At 41.0% G+C, this 16,250-nt stretch overlaps 1 long non-coding RNA gene across 1 annotated transcript in view; it reads left to right on the top strand.

Annotated features, from left to right (window-relative positions):
- Window positions 1-15,540, top strand: part of LOC143818587 (uncharacterized) — a 45,416-nt gene extending 29,876 nt beyond the window's left edge. The window contains exons 2-5 of the long non-coding RNA XR_013224626.1: window positions 8,171-8,319; window positions 10,357-10,461; window positions 14,596-14,729; window positions 15,275-15,540. This is a non-coding gene — a long non-coding RNA (uncharacterized LOC143818587). The remainder of the gene's footprint in view (window positions 1-8,170; window positions 8,320-10,356; window positions 10,462-14,595; window positions 14,730-15,274) is intronic.
- Window positions 15,541-16,250: the final 710 nt, after the last annotated feature.

Below are 16,250 nucleotides of genomic sequence, written 5' to 3'. Positions count from 1 at the left end.
GGGCATAACTGAGGAACTCCCGGAATACAGCCACATGATAGGGCCAACATCAGATGGAGCACAACTCCAAAAAACGATCTCACAAAGACTTTATTGGGGAGAGAATATATAAATTATCACACAAAATAAATAGTGGTTACATCAATAACTCGCATGTGCGGACACAGAAATAATACCTCAAAAGTGGAGGAAATAATAGGGAAAGATATGACTGATTATGATTATGAATGGGGGCCATTAGGCCCTAGGATGCCCTAACACTTATGTCACTACCTATCACGGAGGTTGGCACCCTAGAACCTGCGCACTGGCGCCCTCACTCAACGATGGCTCTCCTAACTCTCTAACCCTATTTTCAACTACACTATATGAAAGAGAAGGAAAGTAGATCGTTCAAACCTTTAGGGCCTGGGTAGTCTGGAGCCAGAAGATCTATTTCGTCTCCTTTTGTGGGATCATCTGGTCCCAGTTGCCCCCTCTGGATGGAGGAATAATTTTGTCAGTTCCCATGATTTTACTGGCGTCACCTTGATGGAAATTGTTCAAATGATTAGCGATAGCTGTCTCTCTTTTACTTGCTATATCCCTGATATGTTCGCCTATCCTTCATCTGAATTCCCTTCTAGTCTTTCCTATGTATTCCATCCCACACTCACATGTAGCTTTATAGATGATTCCCATTGTGCGGCAATTACTAAAGTGTCTTATGGTGCAAGTTCTTACTGTGTTATTGCTCAACAAAGTCTTTCCAGATATAACTGATTTACACGCCTTACATCTGCCGCATTTAAAGCATCCTATTGGTTGTCTATTCAGCCAAGTTTGGTTTGGGGGATCATGAAAATGGCTGTGGACCAATCTATCTTTTAGGGACCTATTTCTTTGAAAAGTAATGTGTGGGGAAGGACCCACCGCTTCTCTGATGTCAGCATCCATGAGCAGAATTGGCCATTGGCATTTCAAAATTTCTCTCACTCCTCCCTCTCGATTAGAGATCCTTATAATAAAACATGTGTTCTCTTCACTTGAATTCTTTTTGAGGCTAAGTAATTCTTTTCGATCTCTTTTAAGTGACTCTGTATAGGCCTCCTTCAATATTACTTGGAGATACCCTCTTTCTGCAAAACTTCCTTGTAGGCCATCCGCCTGTTCTTTGAATTTCAATATATCGGAACAGTGTCGGCGTAGCCTAATATTTATATGGTGACTAATATCAACCCATATGTAAGAAGTCTCCCAATATAAGGGCGTATGTGGACTAGAATATACAGTGACCCATCTAGGAATATTGCATGAGGACCAGAACAAAAGAAAAGTTGACATAAGGTCAATAGTAATGGTCCGTCATTGGACTTTAAGGGTTAATAAAACAGAACCTATATATGTCTGGTATCTGCAAACTCATAATGACCTGGAGAATTATAATGGCAGGTCAGTTTTAGCATTTAGTGATCATGGTAAAAAAAAAAAAAAATTGTGGATTTGCACTTTTTATGTAATTTCATCATACTTTGAATTTTTTCCCCATTTTCCAGTGCACGATCTGGTAAAACCAATGGTGTCATTAAAAAGCACAAGTTGTCCTGCAAATAACAAGCCCTCACATAGCCATATTGATAAAATAAAAAAAGTTATGGATCTGGGAAGAAGAGGAGCAAAAAACAGAAATGCAAAAACGGAAAACCCCAAGGTCATGGAGTTAACCCTAGAACGTATATTGGGGGCCTTTTAGGCCCCATGCTTACATTTTTGCTATTATCTGCAAAATTACTTTAGTTAAAATTTTGAAACTCCAGGTATTCCTCAAGTATGTCGTCGTTGATAATATCCAGTTGTTAATATAATTTTTTTCATAGGTATTATGGTGTAACAATGCTTGTTTGGTGAAAACTACATCTGTACGAATTGGGGGCCTTTTAGGCCCCCGCTATTTTTATCATGTTCTCAGTAGTGTTTGTGTCTCAAGTTACTTTATTTGTACTCAGTAATAATGGTGGAGGGGCCAGGGTGTGGATAATAACATGTGAGGATGTCATGTGATTTTTGGAGGGAGTGATAAGGCCATGACATCACCTCAGATCCTTCGGAACACAGTAATGAGCTGTGTATAGAGTACTGAGGACAGTATACACTGTGAACTAATTGCTGAAGGACCTGTGATAAGATAAGCTGTTGAGAGGAAATCTGATTAATTTTCAGTTTCTGTTTCTAAGAAGCTTGCAAAGGCTAGAGCTTGTGAGCCACAAAAATCCAGAGAATTGTACACAACCTAAAAGTAGGTAAGAGCTGCTGAGGGTGAGAGGAAGAAGGGGGGACATTACACTTAGGGCTCATTTCCACATGCGAGTCACACGTCCGTATCTCGCATGTGGAAACCAAGCTCTGGTGCCGGCACTCAGGAGCGGAGCTGTGCAGCTCCATGTGTTCCTATGCGGCCGCACGCTCCGCTCTGGAGTGCCGGCTCCACAGCTTGGTTTCCACATGCGAGATACGGACGTGTGACTCGCATGTGGAAATGAGCCCTTACAGTTTGTCACACACAAGCAAAGAGTGGACAACCCTGATTCTGTTCATTGTTTTTTCTTTTAGTTTGCTAACATCTAGTCAGCAATGACACAGTCTTTCTCCAAGTGTCTGACTGACCAAGAGATTGAAGCGATTATGTTTCAAAGTGATGATGAAAGTGAACTATCTTTGTCTGATGAAGAATATCTGCCACCAGCTAATCAAACATCCTCATCCAGTGATTCTTCTGATGATGAAGAAGTGAATCTAGTGGATCCTCAAGAAGTGATAAGCAGAACATCCAAAACAAATGTTTTTTGGGACAGTAATCCTACATTAGTCGGACGTACTCCAACACACAATATTGTGAGACAGGCTCAAGGAGCTGTGGGAAGTCCCAGTTACTTTACCCCTAAAGATGTATTCTGTACTTATTTTTCTGACAATATTGCAGAAGAGGTCCTATTATGTCCAAACCTAGAAAGAAGACGTATCGCTTCTGCAAAAAATAACTCCTGTAAAAATATCTCAAAAGAGGAACTTTATGCATATATTGGACTTTTACTGCTGGCAGGGAGTCAAGTCGTATGATGTTCCAATATGAGAATTATTTCTCGACCCACTTTCTGATCCACACTATAAGGCGACAATGTCAGTGGGCAGATATGAGGAAATTAGAAGAATCATTCGCTTTGATGATAAGCGAACTCGTGCAGCGAGGTTTGAAACAGACAAATTAGCCCCTATCCGTTATATCTGGAACATATTTATCAAAAATTGCACAAAACTTTACAATCCTAGTACTAATGTTACTGTAGATGAGCAACTTGTACCGTTCATACAATACATGCCCAGCAAGCCAGCCAAGTATGGAATAAAAATCTTCTGGATGTGTGATTCTGCAAATTATTATGGCATAAATGGCGTAATCTACTGTGGCAAAGAGGTTGGTGCACCAGTACAGAAGGATCTGGGGTCTGAAATAGTCAAAACTCTTGCTGTTCCAATATTCAATTCAGGTAGAAACATTACCATGGACAATTATTTCACCAATGTTGAACTAGGCAATTTTCTGCTTGCAAAAGCTATTAAACTTGTTGGTACCGTGTTTCCCCGAAAGTAAGACAGTGTCCTACATTCTTTTACCACTCAAAAGTCCCACTATGTCTTACTTTCGGGGTATGTCTTATATTGGAAAATTGCGCCGTATATTGCGATTGCGCAGTAAGTAGTGTTGAGCAATACCTTCCGATACTCAAAGGTATCGGTATCGGATGGTATCGGCCGATATCCAAAAAGTATCGGATATCGCCGATACCGATACCCGATACCAATGCAAGTCAATGGAACACAAGTATCGGAAGGTATGCAGGATGGTTCCCAGGGTCTGAAGGAGAGGAAACTCTCCTTCAGGCCCTGGGATCCATATTCATGTAAAAAATAAAGAATTAAAATAAAAAATATGGATATACTCACCCCTCCGGCGGATCCTGGACCTCCCTCTTGTTGCCTTTCCACAGCACAGGTTATGAGGAAGCTGAAGATTCTAGTGGGGAGCCTGAAGGACCTGTGATGATGTCAAGAAGAGGGAGGGCTCTGAGCTGCCATGTGACGCTCCAGCCCGCCCACTTCTTACATCAGCACAGGTCCTGTGTGTGCACAACACTCGGCGTCCAAGCATGGCAGGCAGGTAGGCAGCGATCTCCTGGCCCCTGCTGCTGCCTCCTCCTCCCCCAGACACACAAATCTCCCCAGCAGTTGCAGGGATCAGCTGGGGAAGCCATGTGTGTCCCTGCTTAAGTGAAGCATTCATTTGCTGCTGCCGGCTCACCGCTCAGCTGATCGGTGGGCGGGGAGCCGCTAATGAATATTCACTGCACTTAATCATCGGGACCACGTGGTTTCCCAGCTCTGATTCCGGGCAGCGGAAAAATACAGTAATGCAGCAAAAGGTACCGGTACTATGGCTTATATTTTTCCAACGTACAGTTTACTATGTCTTACTTTCGGGGTGCGTCTTACATTAGCCGACCCCGCTAAAACCCCCACTACATCTTACTATCGGGGAAACACGGTACTATAAAGCAAAACAGACGAGAAATTCCAGAAGCACTGAAACACAATCATCAGCGAGCACTTTATGAGAGTGTTTTTGGATTCAATAACAAAGCGACTTTGGTATCTTACAAGGCGAAGAAGTAGAAATCTGTAATTTTACTCAGTACCATGCATCACGATTGCAGTGTTGACAGCAATGACAAAAAATTGAAACCAGAAATCATCCTGCATTACAATACAACAAAAGGAGGTGTAGATAAAATGGATGAGATGGTGGGAGAATATTCGTGTAAGAGGCAAACAAAACGATGGCCTGTAGTACTATTTTCAAATATGCTTGATGTAGCAGTCCTAAATTCATTCATTATTTATACAGAAACTCATCTGGAATTTTATGCACAGAGGAAGGACAGGAGACGCATATTCTTGAAGGACCTTTGTCATGAACTTGTAATGCCTCACATGATAGAGCGAAGCGACTTGAAATGCTTGCCAAAGCAAACTAAAGAAGCAATGAAATTGTGTGGCGTACAGTTTCAGATTATTCCAGAGCCAGGACGTCACCGCTGTGCTCTGCTTTACGGCCGGCGCTGACAGTCAGTGCAGGGAAGCTGACGGCGGGGGACGTGACAGACCTCGGAATGTGAGTATGTAGTGTTTTTTTTTTTAACTTTTACAATGGTAACCAGGGTAAATATCGGGTTACTAAGCGCGGCCCTGCGCTTACTAACCCGATATTTACCCTGGTTACAAGTGAACACATCGATGGATCGGCGTCACACATGCCGATCCAGCGATGACAGCGGGTGATCAGCGACCAAATAAAGGTCCCGATCATTCCCTACGACCAACGATCTCCCAGCAGGGGCCTGATCGTTGGTCGCTGTCACACATAACGAGATCGTTAGCGGGATCGTTGCTATGTCACCAAAAAGCGTGACGTTGCAATGATATCGTTAACGAAATCGTTATGTGTGAAGGTACCTTAAGTGTCTCCTGATCTGAAACCAATTGAACACTTATGGGGAATTCTGAAGAGACAAGTTGTCATCACTCTCCATTCTGAGAACTGTATAGACCTCCCTATTGTTAATCATCATGTTTTTGTCTGGTTTATGTAGCCCTGTGCCCCCTCACTTCCAATTTTGCTTACATAGAAATATTGAATTTCAGGGTATGAATGGGTAATTCCCAATTTACTTGATGATTTAAGTACAGTATATAGCTGCCACCATTTAGGTCTGTTCCTCCTTATAATTCCCTGAAAATACTTAGTGGCCATCTGACCAAATAATTGTAGATTCAACGCACTATGAAAATGCACCAACTGTGCTGCATAAAGAGGCAGATGAATAATCATCTGTACGGCTTCCAAACTTTTACAGTTGTGATCTGCATGTTAATTCGCATTTTACGGGGAAAGCGGAAATTTTATAAAGCCGCACGTTTCTGCTCTGTGGGTTTGTAAACCTGATGTTGCCTTTTGGAGATGGACAAATGACAAATATATGTGGAACATCTAGTCTTGAAGGATGACTCATGTCTGCTTTTCAGAAAGACAGGCTCCAACGCTAATCGCCATTTTCCAGGCTTCATAAAATCATTTTATTATTGTGTTTACCATAACTGTGCCGTATTCTGGTTTATTATTCATTTTTGATAGAGAACTCCAAAGACCGATATTTCCTTCTGTACCTTTCTCTTGGCTTGACATAACCCAAAATAAGTGGAATGAGATGACGGCTACTTCCAACAGGTGGCGCTATAGAGTTCAAGTCCTCTTCTTCTCTGCAGAGGCAATTTGCATATTAAATTTCCCAGAGGAGCATTGCACAGCAAACAAGCCTCTTTACCTTGACAATCCAGAGCTGGTATGTCACTCTCCAGAAGAAGAAACCTTACCCCTTAGACCCCAGTCCAGAGCATCTCACCTAGCCAAATCAGTCCTCACTAGATGGTGGCCCGATTCTAACGCATCGGGTATTCTAGAATATGTATGTAGTTTATTTATGAAGATTTCAGAATAATGCAATGAATACACAGGATTCGCCTGGCCGGGCGCGACCAATTAGCGAAGCGTTGTTCAAATCCCGCGTCAATTCGCGGCCGGACTGCATCTGTCGCTGGTCATGCCTGGCTGGCCGCGAACAATCAATCAGTGAAGCCAGGGCCAGCTCCAGGTTTTTGAGGGCCTCGGGCGAAAGTCTCACAGCCCACGTAGCATATAACACAGCCCACGCAGTATATAGCACAGCCCACGCAGTATATAGCACAGCCCACGCAGTATATAACACAACCCACGTAGTATATCGCACAGCCACGCAGTGTATAACACCACCCACGTAGTATATAACACAGTCCATGTAGAATATGGCAATGTGGGCACCATATCCCTGTTAAAAAATGAATTAAAATAAAAAATAGTTACATACTCACCTTACGACAGTCCCCAGATCCAGCCCAGGCCTTTCGCGATGCTCCTCGTGACGCTCTGTTCACAGTAATGCCTTGCGGCATTATGCTTTGCAAGTGCTGCTTAATTGCCCAGCTCATGCTCCTTTAGAAACTGCTTTCAACTGCTGCTCAGCAAGATTTGTAGACTATATAGAAATAGTCAATTACAGGATTCTCCTTGTCTGATCATATGTGCCCCAACTCCTGTACTTAGACATGGGAATTCCCTTATGTAGCTTGTTTGAATATAGTCTATGGATACTGCCGACCAGCAGTTAAAATGTTTGGGTCCTCTAAGCCTTAGGTCCAGGTGGGAACACGGACCCCAGGTGTGGCTACAAAAATTCAGGAAGGCACATAGGCAGTGAGGACATGGCACACACAGGAATCTCAGATGCAGCAAAATCGACATAGTGGCACCCAGGAGGGATAAATGAAATCACAAACACAAAAAGCACAGATGGTGGAGCACACCAAACATAGGACTCGAGTCTCAATCCTAAGACACAAGTGTCTGTCTAACTGGGCCCTAAATAGGTCTAGAGAAATGATGTCATTGATCCACGATGGGTAACTTGCAAAAGCCTATGTGGAGCACAGAAGATGGCAGCGGATCCAGGAGAAGGGAGCAGAGCCTTGGCTATTTGGAGAAGTTGTGTAACATAAAAGAAGATTATAAAGTAGCATGAACTGGACATTGAAAAATCAATGCAACATGGTATGTGGGTGAAAAGGAAGCAAAATGAGGTACAACTAAGTATATTGCAAAGCTTCATAACTTGGCAATGTATTCATAATAATTTAGCAAAAAAAGTTTAGTTAAATTTTAAGTACGAGGATGACCCACCATGAATATACAGTATATTGACTTGAATAGTCCTTTGGCATCTATGATTATTCTCAAGATTTTCAATGTAAGATGGTGCTAACTTGGCCTGAAAGTATGCGTAAAAAAGACAGTGGCTTAGAAGTAGGAGGTGTTGAGAAGCATGTCCTATTTTTTTTCCTACTGACTTCAAGAGTTGGATTTTTGCTTTACGAACATTCAGTTATAAATGTGAAGTCCAAATAATGCCAAGTATCTGTGGTTGGCCAGATTATTTAATGTGCCTGAATGGTGCATTTTTTTCTACTAATGTTTTTTTATTCATAGCTGCCACTTCCCTATTGAATTGAAATGGAGTCAAAGAAAAAACCCGCAGTTCCTCTACATTGAAATCAATTTAAAGACATCGACTGTGAATTGGCAATTAAGAATCCAAGTTCTGTTGATAGGGATCCTCGAGGTTGGACCTGCACCTAGTAAGCATTCATAGCATTTCTTTTGGTAAACTCATAAATGTTTAAGGTGGAAAAAAATACTCCTACTATATTGCAGAACGGTCTTTGGGTCACTCAGGTACTAGAGCTTGGGTTCAATTGTTACCTCTGCATCCCAGTTGTTTACAACCAGAAAAGGCTGGAGATCAGTTCTCAGAGGCTTCACTCCTCGGAATCATAGATGTCTCCCTAAAGTCATAAACACTTGGAATGATCCCTCTTGTAGCCTACAGACATCGAGAGTCAAAAAGCTCAGTCCTTTTCATGTGCTTCATCCATTCATTTCTTTTGAGTACAGTTTTGATCTGTTGTAGACATTTTGCACAGTCCGTATTAGCTGCTGGACATTTGGTCTTCCACAAAGTTCTGTGAACGCCTCTCATGTTTTGATCTTTATGTACAGAGTCGGGAATTTCACTTTCTTGTAGTACACAATGGAGCTCAATGAAAGCTTTCAAAAAGTTGCAGCTTTTCAATCAGACATATACTGTACTTTAAAAGTTGACCAAAATGTATCTACCGTAGGTAAGGCAAAATGGAAAATGAACTCATGACTATCAATGAATATTAAGCCATTCAGTATGCAATATTATGGGCTTTGAGGACAGCATTTATTTTCATTATTGAATTTTTAGAACTATCATAGCTGTTTTGTTTTTCCATCGCCATAGCCACATGAAAGATTTTTTCTTTTTAACATGATGAGTAGAATTTTTTTAACTGGTTCCCGAACAGTAATAAAAATCTACGTCGTAGTCAGGAGCCAGTTCGCACTTTACAACACACATTTTTTATCAGTGTTGTCAGTTCTCCTATAAGAACAGTGGCAGGAGTGGGGCTGTATTGCTTGGTCTTGCTCCTATTTTAAGTTCTGGGAGTGGTGCTTGTGTTGATCCTGGCAATTTTACCTTCTAGATGCCATGTTCAATAGCAACTAGGGCATTTAGATAATTAGACAGAGGTAGACCTCTCCCTCTGTCACCCATCAGCTCCTCACGACACAATCACGAGTGCCGATGGCTTACTATGGCAGCTGAGAGTCTAACAATGGCCCCTGTGTCTACTATCGTAGTACTCATAGTAGACCCTGTATAAGACATAATCTAATAGTATGCATGTCAGACTTTTTAAAGAGGGATAGTACAGTGAAATACCGAAGTACAATACAGAAACATCTTATATAGCTTACATATAGGACTGTAATGTGCAAATCGCTATCATAAAAACTTCAGCTGCCCAACTGAAGTTTCGCCTACATTGGCTTCATCTAGGGCAAGAGATGAAGCCTATAAGATAGAGGTTATTTTGTTAGTTTTAAGTCTGTAGAAAATACATATGATTATTTTATATAGAATTTTTTTATTTCCTTGAGGTGGCACATTGGAGACATACACTTCCTACCTGTATTGTTTGTATAAACACAGTGCGCACACTTAATGACTGCTGAACTGAATGAAAGTTTATTGGCAGAGACATTTTCTTGAATTACCGTTTTTGTGAAGTGATGTATTCGACGATCAATAGGCCATTAAGTGATCGGACAGATAAATAAAGACCTTTATCTGTGTGTTAGGTATTTCTATTCTGCCTTATCTAGATTTTCAACAATGCAAATAAGGTGTCATTAAAAAAGTGCTCAGGCCAAAATTTTTATTGTCTAAACCTATGTAAATATATTTGTAGTGTAAGTACAATAACATTCTCACCAATCACTGTCTTCTCTGGAATCCAGCGCCGCTCTGGTCCTCTTCTCACCAACGGGATTGCTATTCTGACTTACCAGATCCTTTTTGGGTTTATGTCTGAGCCAGAAGTCCTGTTTACAATGTAATCCTATAGAGCCTCATTCTTATACTCCATATATTTACATTATAAAACTGACTTGCGGCTCATATATAGAACCACATTATGATCAGACTATCGGAAAAAATTGGGAATGTGGTGGTCATGGACACAAAAGATTATCGTGAGATGTGTTTGAATATCCTAGGATATGACACTTGTTGTTTTGTGTTCCAGAGCAATCCGAAAGACGTGTATCTTGGATGAATTGTGCACAATCCTTAGGAGGGGACTTACATCTGCACTTTTGGAGAAAAAGGAATTCGAGTTTATACTACTAAGGTACCCCATAATGGCCACCTTTCTGCTTGCCCAAGATCCACAAGGGCCTTACACAGTTTAAAGGCAGACTTATTTATGTCAGGAGTAAAAGATTTAACATAGAATCTGGGAGTTTACTTTCTTAGAATCCTTAAGCCTTTCTGTTCTGGCCCTTAATTCCTATACTCAGGATACAACTGACCTTTGTATCAAGATCAAAGGTTTAACCCTGAAACAGGATATGATCTTGGCCAGTATTGATGTGGAGGCACTCTGTTAATCTATCCCTCTTTTAAAAGTCTTGAAGCAGTAGAATATTTCCTAAAAAACAGGGGCTGCCAATTTCAGAGACATAATCGATTTTTGGTAGAGGGACTCAAAATTCTGCTGACAAAAACGTCTTCAAGTACTTCCACCATCTCAAGGGTACTGCAATGGGGAGCTAATGTGGCCCCTCATATTTTAAATCTGCTCCTGGGATTGTGGGAGAAAACAGTTGTTTTTGGCTAGGAATCCATCTTGGGTAGTGAGGGCATCATCATGTGGCTAAGGTATATAGACAATATCTTCATTTTCTGGAAGGGCACAAGTGCGAGTTTTGTCCACACTGAATGTTAATCTTTTGGGACTTTCCTTCACCTTTGAAATCAATAGCACAAATCTCTCCTTTCTTGATGTTTTTGTTAAAAAAAAAAATGCCTGATGGTTCCTTGTGTACCAGCAACTTCAGAAAGCCAACATCAACTAATTCCCTACTCAGATGGGAATGTAGTCATCCCACCCCACAAAAGAAAGGGATCCCAAAAGGTCAATTTCTGTGAATGCAAAGGAATTGTACAGATATTGACAAATTCAAACAGCAGGTAGGGAATCTCGAAAAGGAAGTTCCTTGAGAGAGGCTACCCAAATAAAGTTTTGAGAAAAGCCTATAGGGAAACCTTAAAAAGATAGAACTGATTAATTCTCGCAGATCTCCAAAAAGATTGATGCCAACTTGGGTTTGCAGTTTATTACTGCATTCATTAACGATGCTCAAGGACTGAGATCAATACAACAAAAACAGTGGCTGGTACCCATGATGGACAGCAATATTGGGGAATTTTTTACCACATACCTACAAATTAGCTACACAAGTGGAAGGTATTTAAAAGATTGTCTTGTGCATAGGCACTTCACTACCCCTCGACAGTTTGTGTGGTTATCATCAAAAACTCCTGGCTGCCACAAATGTAGAACATGAGTCTGTCCTCAACTCTGCTGCCCGCCTAATCCACTTCTCTCCTCGCTACTCCCCTGCTTCTCCCCTCTGCAAATCCCTCCACTGGCTCCCAATCCCCCAACGAATCCAGTTCAAACTACTAACACTGATCTACAAAGCCATCCACAACCTATCCCCTCCCTATATCTCTGAACTAATCTCCCAATATCTTCCTTCATGTAATCTTCGTTCATCTCAAGACCTCCTACTCTCCTCCGCACTTATTCGTTCCTCACACAATCGCCTCCAAGATTTCTCCCGAATATCCCCCATCCTCTGGAATTCCATGCCTCAACACGTCCGATTATCCACCACCCTCGGATCCTTCAGACAGAACCTGAAAACCCATCTCTTCAGGAAAGCCTACAGCCTACAATAACCGAGCCGCCGCCTCACCACCGCCTGAGCCGCCGCCGCCCACCCCTGCCTTCTGTATCTTCCCCACTATCCCATAGAATGTAAGTCTGCAAGGACAGGGTTCTCTCCCCTCTGTACTAGTGTGTCACTGTAAACCTGTTTACTGTAAATGATAGCTATAACCCTGTATGTAACCCCTTTCTCATGTACAGCACCATGGAATTAATGGTGCTATATAAATAAATAATAATAATAATAATGTTAGGCCATTGATGTAAGCAATACCTTTTGGAATAGAAGCTGTTAATAGACAGGAGACTAGAATCTAAGACCTCTACAACTGACTGCTTTCATCCCCTGATGTATCCTACTTAGGGAAGAAATGGGCCGGGAGGTGGTCATGACAAAAAAACACCTTTACTTGGTTTACGTAACAGGATGATGGTTAGGCATTTATCTATGCCCCAATTCATGTGGATCTGAAAATGATCGGTGTCTGATGCCTGAGAATTTACCTAATGCATTTGGGTGAGACTGTTCTTTTTTTCTCAAGTATATGTGGATATATGGTACATGTTGTGTTGTGTTCCACTATATCAGTTTTGAGATGTTAGCTTTGACTGGTATATCTACCCAAAACCCATTTTTGTCTTAGGGATACTTGCTACTTTGTGTTGGTATATCACATAAAATCCCATCAACACCTAATACAATATTGAGTGATCAATTGCCTCCAGAAGTATAATTAGTAAATTGAGACCACTTGTGTGTAATTTATTTTCAGCATAACTACAGCTGTTCTGTGAAGGCCTCAGAGGTTTGTTTAAGAACATTAGGGATCAAAAAACGTAATGAAAACAGGAGTACAACAGTCAGGTCAGGGATAAAGTTATGGAGAAGAGTAAATTAGAATTAGGTTATAAAAAAAAAAAAATAGCCCAGGTTCTGAAGATATCACAGAGCACTGTTCAATCCATCATCCAAAAATGGAAGGAGTATGGTACAACTGCAGACCTACAGAGACATGGCTGTCCACCGAAACTGACACCCTAAGCAAGGAGGGCACTAATTAGAGAAGCAGTCAAGAGGCCCATGGTCACTTTGGAGGAACTGTACAGATCCACAGCTCAGGTATGGGAATCTGCCAACATGACAACTATTAGTCCTATAATCCAAAAATATGGCCATTAGGGAAGAGTGGCAAGAAGAAATCCATTAGAAGTCATGCTTGCAGATTGCAAACAGCCTTGTCGGGGACACAGCTAACATGTGGAAGAAGATGCTCTCGTCAGATGAGATCAAAGTAGAACATTTAGGGCTTCATGCAAAATTCTATGTGTGGTGCAAAATTAATGCTGCAGATCACCCTGATAATACTATTCCCTCCATCATACACGGTGGTGACAGCATCATGCTATGTGGAGGCTTTTCTTCTGCAGGGACAAGGAAGACGGTCAGAGTTGATGGGAAGATGGATGGAGCTAAATACAGGGCAATACTGAAGAAAAACTTATTAGAGACTTCAAAAAACTTGAAACTGGGTGTAGGTTCATCTTCCAGAAGAACAATGATCATAAATATAGTCCCAGAGAAGCAGTAAAATGGTTTAGATCAAAGCGTATTCATGTGTGTGAATGGACCAGTCACAGTCCAGACCTAAATCCCAATCTATAGGAAGATGTGAAAGTTGCTGTTCACAGACGCTTCCATCCAATAATGTCACTTATAGATGTACAAAGCTTATAGAGACATTTCCCCAAAGACTTGCAGCTGTAATTGCAGCAAAAGATGGTCCTGCAAAGTATTTACTGTCAGGGAGCTGGATACAAATGCACGTCACAATTTCCACATTTAGATTTTTAAAATATTTAGAAAACCATGTATCATACATCACATATACTTTCTAATTTGTGTTGGTGTATATACTACAATACCAATCAATGTAAGTACTTTAGGCGGGGTTCACACTTGTGTTTGACTGGCCTGCGTATGGCTGCGTACTTCCTCCCTTAAGCTCCGCCTACTTCCGCATGCATCCTGCGTACCTATCTTTAACATTGGGTATACAGGGAAATGCGTTGTATGTGGCGTTTTGATGTGCCCACCGACCACGCGGGAACGCAACGTCCCTGCGTACTCAATGTTAAAGATAGGTACGCAGGATGTATGCGGAAGTAGGCGGAGCTTAAGGGAGGAAGTCCGCAACCATACGCAGCCCAGGCCAAACGGAAATGCGTACTTAGCCTTAGCTAGCTCCCTTAACTTTGCCTTGTCTGCAAATCTGATACGTCTACCTTTAGTTCCCTTATCTAGATCATTTTTAAAAAATGTTGAACAACACTGGGGCCAGTTGAACATACCCTAAGGCTATATATACAGAGTTCTTTTGTTTCTTTCCTAAACTGCTTAGCTAAAAAAACAAACAAACAAACAATTGGTTAAAAAATGCTTGAAAGACTCTTCACATTACATTTCTATTATAAAGTCACTTTGCTGTTGATATCGTGTCAGTTTTCTTTGACTCTTTGTTTCCACTTCAGGTTTTGAATATTGCCTGGGTGGGGAAAAAAGGAAGTTCATGCCACATTGATGGAAATCATAATGGAATACTCTCCATACTTGACATTGTCCGGGGGCGCCGGAGGAGGACACTCACTATACGGGCATTTACCTGGTAAGGTGTTGGCTATTTTCAATACTGTTTCAGGCGTTCACCTTGTTTTTTCCTTGGCACACCCAGTGATCACCATCGGTTTTTCATTTAGTGATGCGGTCTGTACACTTATTATAGGAGTAGATCTGATGGGTCCGTTATTAGGTGTGCTTATGGGATCGAGGCATCTCTGTCCTGGCTCAATTATATGCAACATGTTCCTTGCCTGTTTTCCTTCCATCATTTTGTTCATGGTCTATTGTAGCCAGATTAATTGACCTGTGGGTGGGTTTTCTCTTCCGATTTGGGGTTATTGTTTGTTCTAGTGGTTATTTGGATCTTTTAGTAACAAAAAATTGTTTTCAATAAATGTTATATTTTAACTGACATTTTTTATTGGTGAGCTTCATTGAGATGATCACTTATTAGGTGGTCACTCTAGTGTTCTATGTATTGAGAAGTACCAATATTCTTATAGTGTTTGGACACTTTTGTGATTTATATTATAAAGTCACTTTGCTGTTGATATCGTGTCAGTTTTCTTTGACTCTTTGTTTCCACTTCAGGTTTTGAATATTGCCTGGGTGGGGAAAAAAGGAAGTTCATGCCACATTGATGGAAATCATAATGGAATACTCTCCATACTTGACATTGTCCAAATAAAAGGCTGTAGAAAATGCTTTCAGAGAAAAAAATTCTTCCAAAACACTTTTGGGAAAACAACTTTTCCAAAGTCTTCAAAAATTGGCCACAACCGCTTCAAGAAATGTATCAGAAAATAAAAAACTAAACAAAAAACTCCACAAACAAGGAACATTTGCTCAAGTAGTTTCCAGTTGAAATACTTAAAAAAAAAATAATAAATAAATAAAAAAAACTCTTCTGTGTCCACATAGCCTTTGGGTGTTTATACAAGTTTTTTTTATTGAATTTTCAGAGCAGAGACTCTCAAGCTAGCAGAGGGGGTTAAAAATACAATGAGTTTGGAGAGTTCCCACTCTGAAAACTGAGCAAAAAATGTCTCACATGTGATATACATATATATGAATATACTTATGCTTAAAAGTAGATTTGTCACCCGATTTCACAATACAAACTGCAGACATATTTTTATTATTTAAATCTTTTCATTAATCTCCTTCTGTCTTGCCCGATTGACTGCTCCTCAGTGTCTACCTTCTCCGCTGCTACTGAATCTCTGCCCGCCTAACTTGATTGACAGCTCCTCATTGTCTCTTCTCCCTGTTGTTAAAACTCCATCCACCTAGCCTGATTGAAAGCTGCTCAGTGTTCCCCCTCCTCTGCTGCTTCTGAATTTCCATTCACCACGCCTGATTGACAGCTCCTCAGTGTCCCTCTTCCCTGCAGAGATCTCACACTGCTCATTACAAGCTGCAGCTGTTAGTCAGGCTAGCGGGCAGAAATCGAATCAAATATTCATATTAATATCAAGAATATGCAACCATGCTGCATTAATTTTCAAAGTAAGTACATCAGTCTTATAAGGACGAGGAGATCTTTGTGATATTGGATACCGCTTGT

This window comes from Ranitomeya variabilis, chromosome 3 (genome assembly GCF_051348905.1).
Source record: "Ranitomeya variabilis isolate aRanVar5 chromosome 3, aRanVar5.hap1, whole genome shotgun sequence".
Lineage (NCBI taxonomy): Eukaryota > Metazoa > Chordata > Amphibia > Anura > Dendrobatidae > Ranitomeya > Ranitomeya variabilis.
This window is presented reverse-complemented; position numbering and strand designations above follow the sequence as displayed.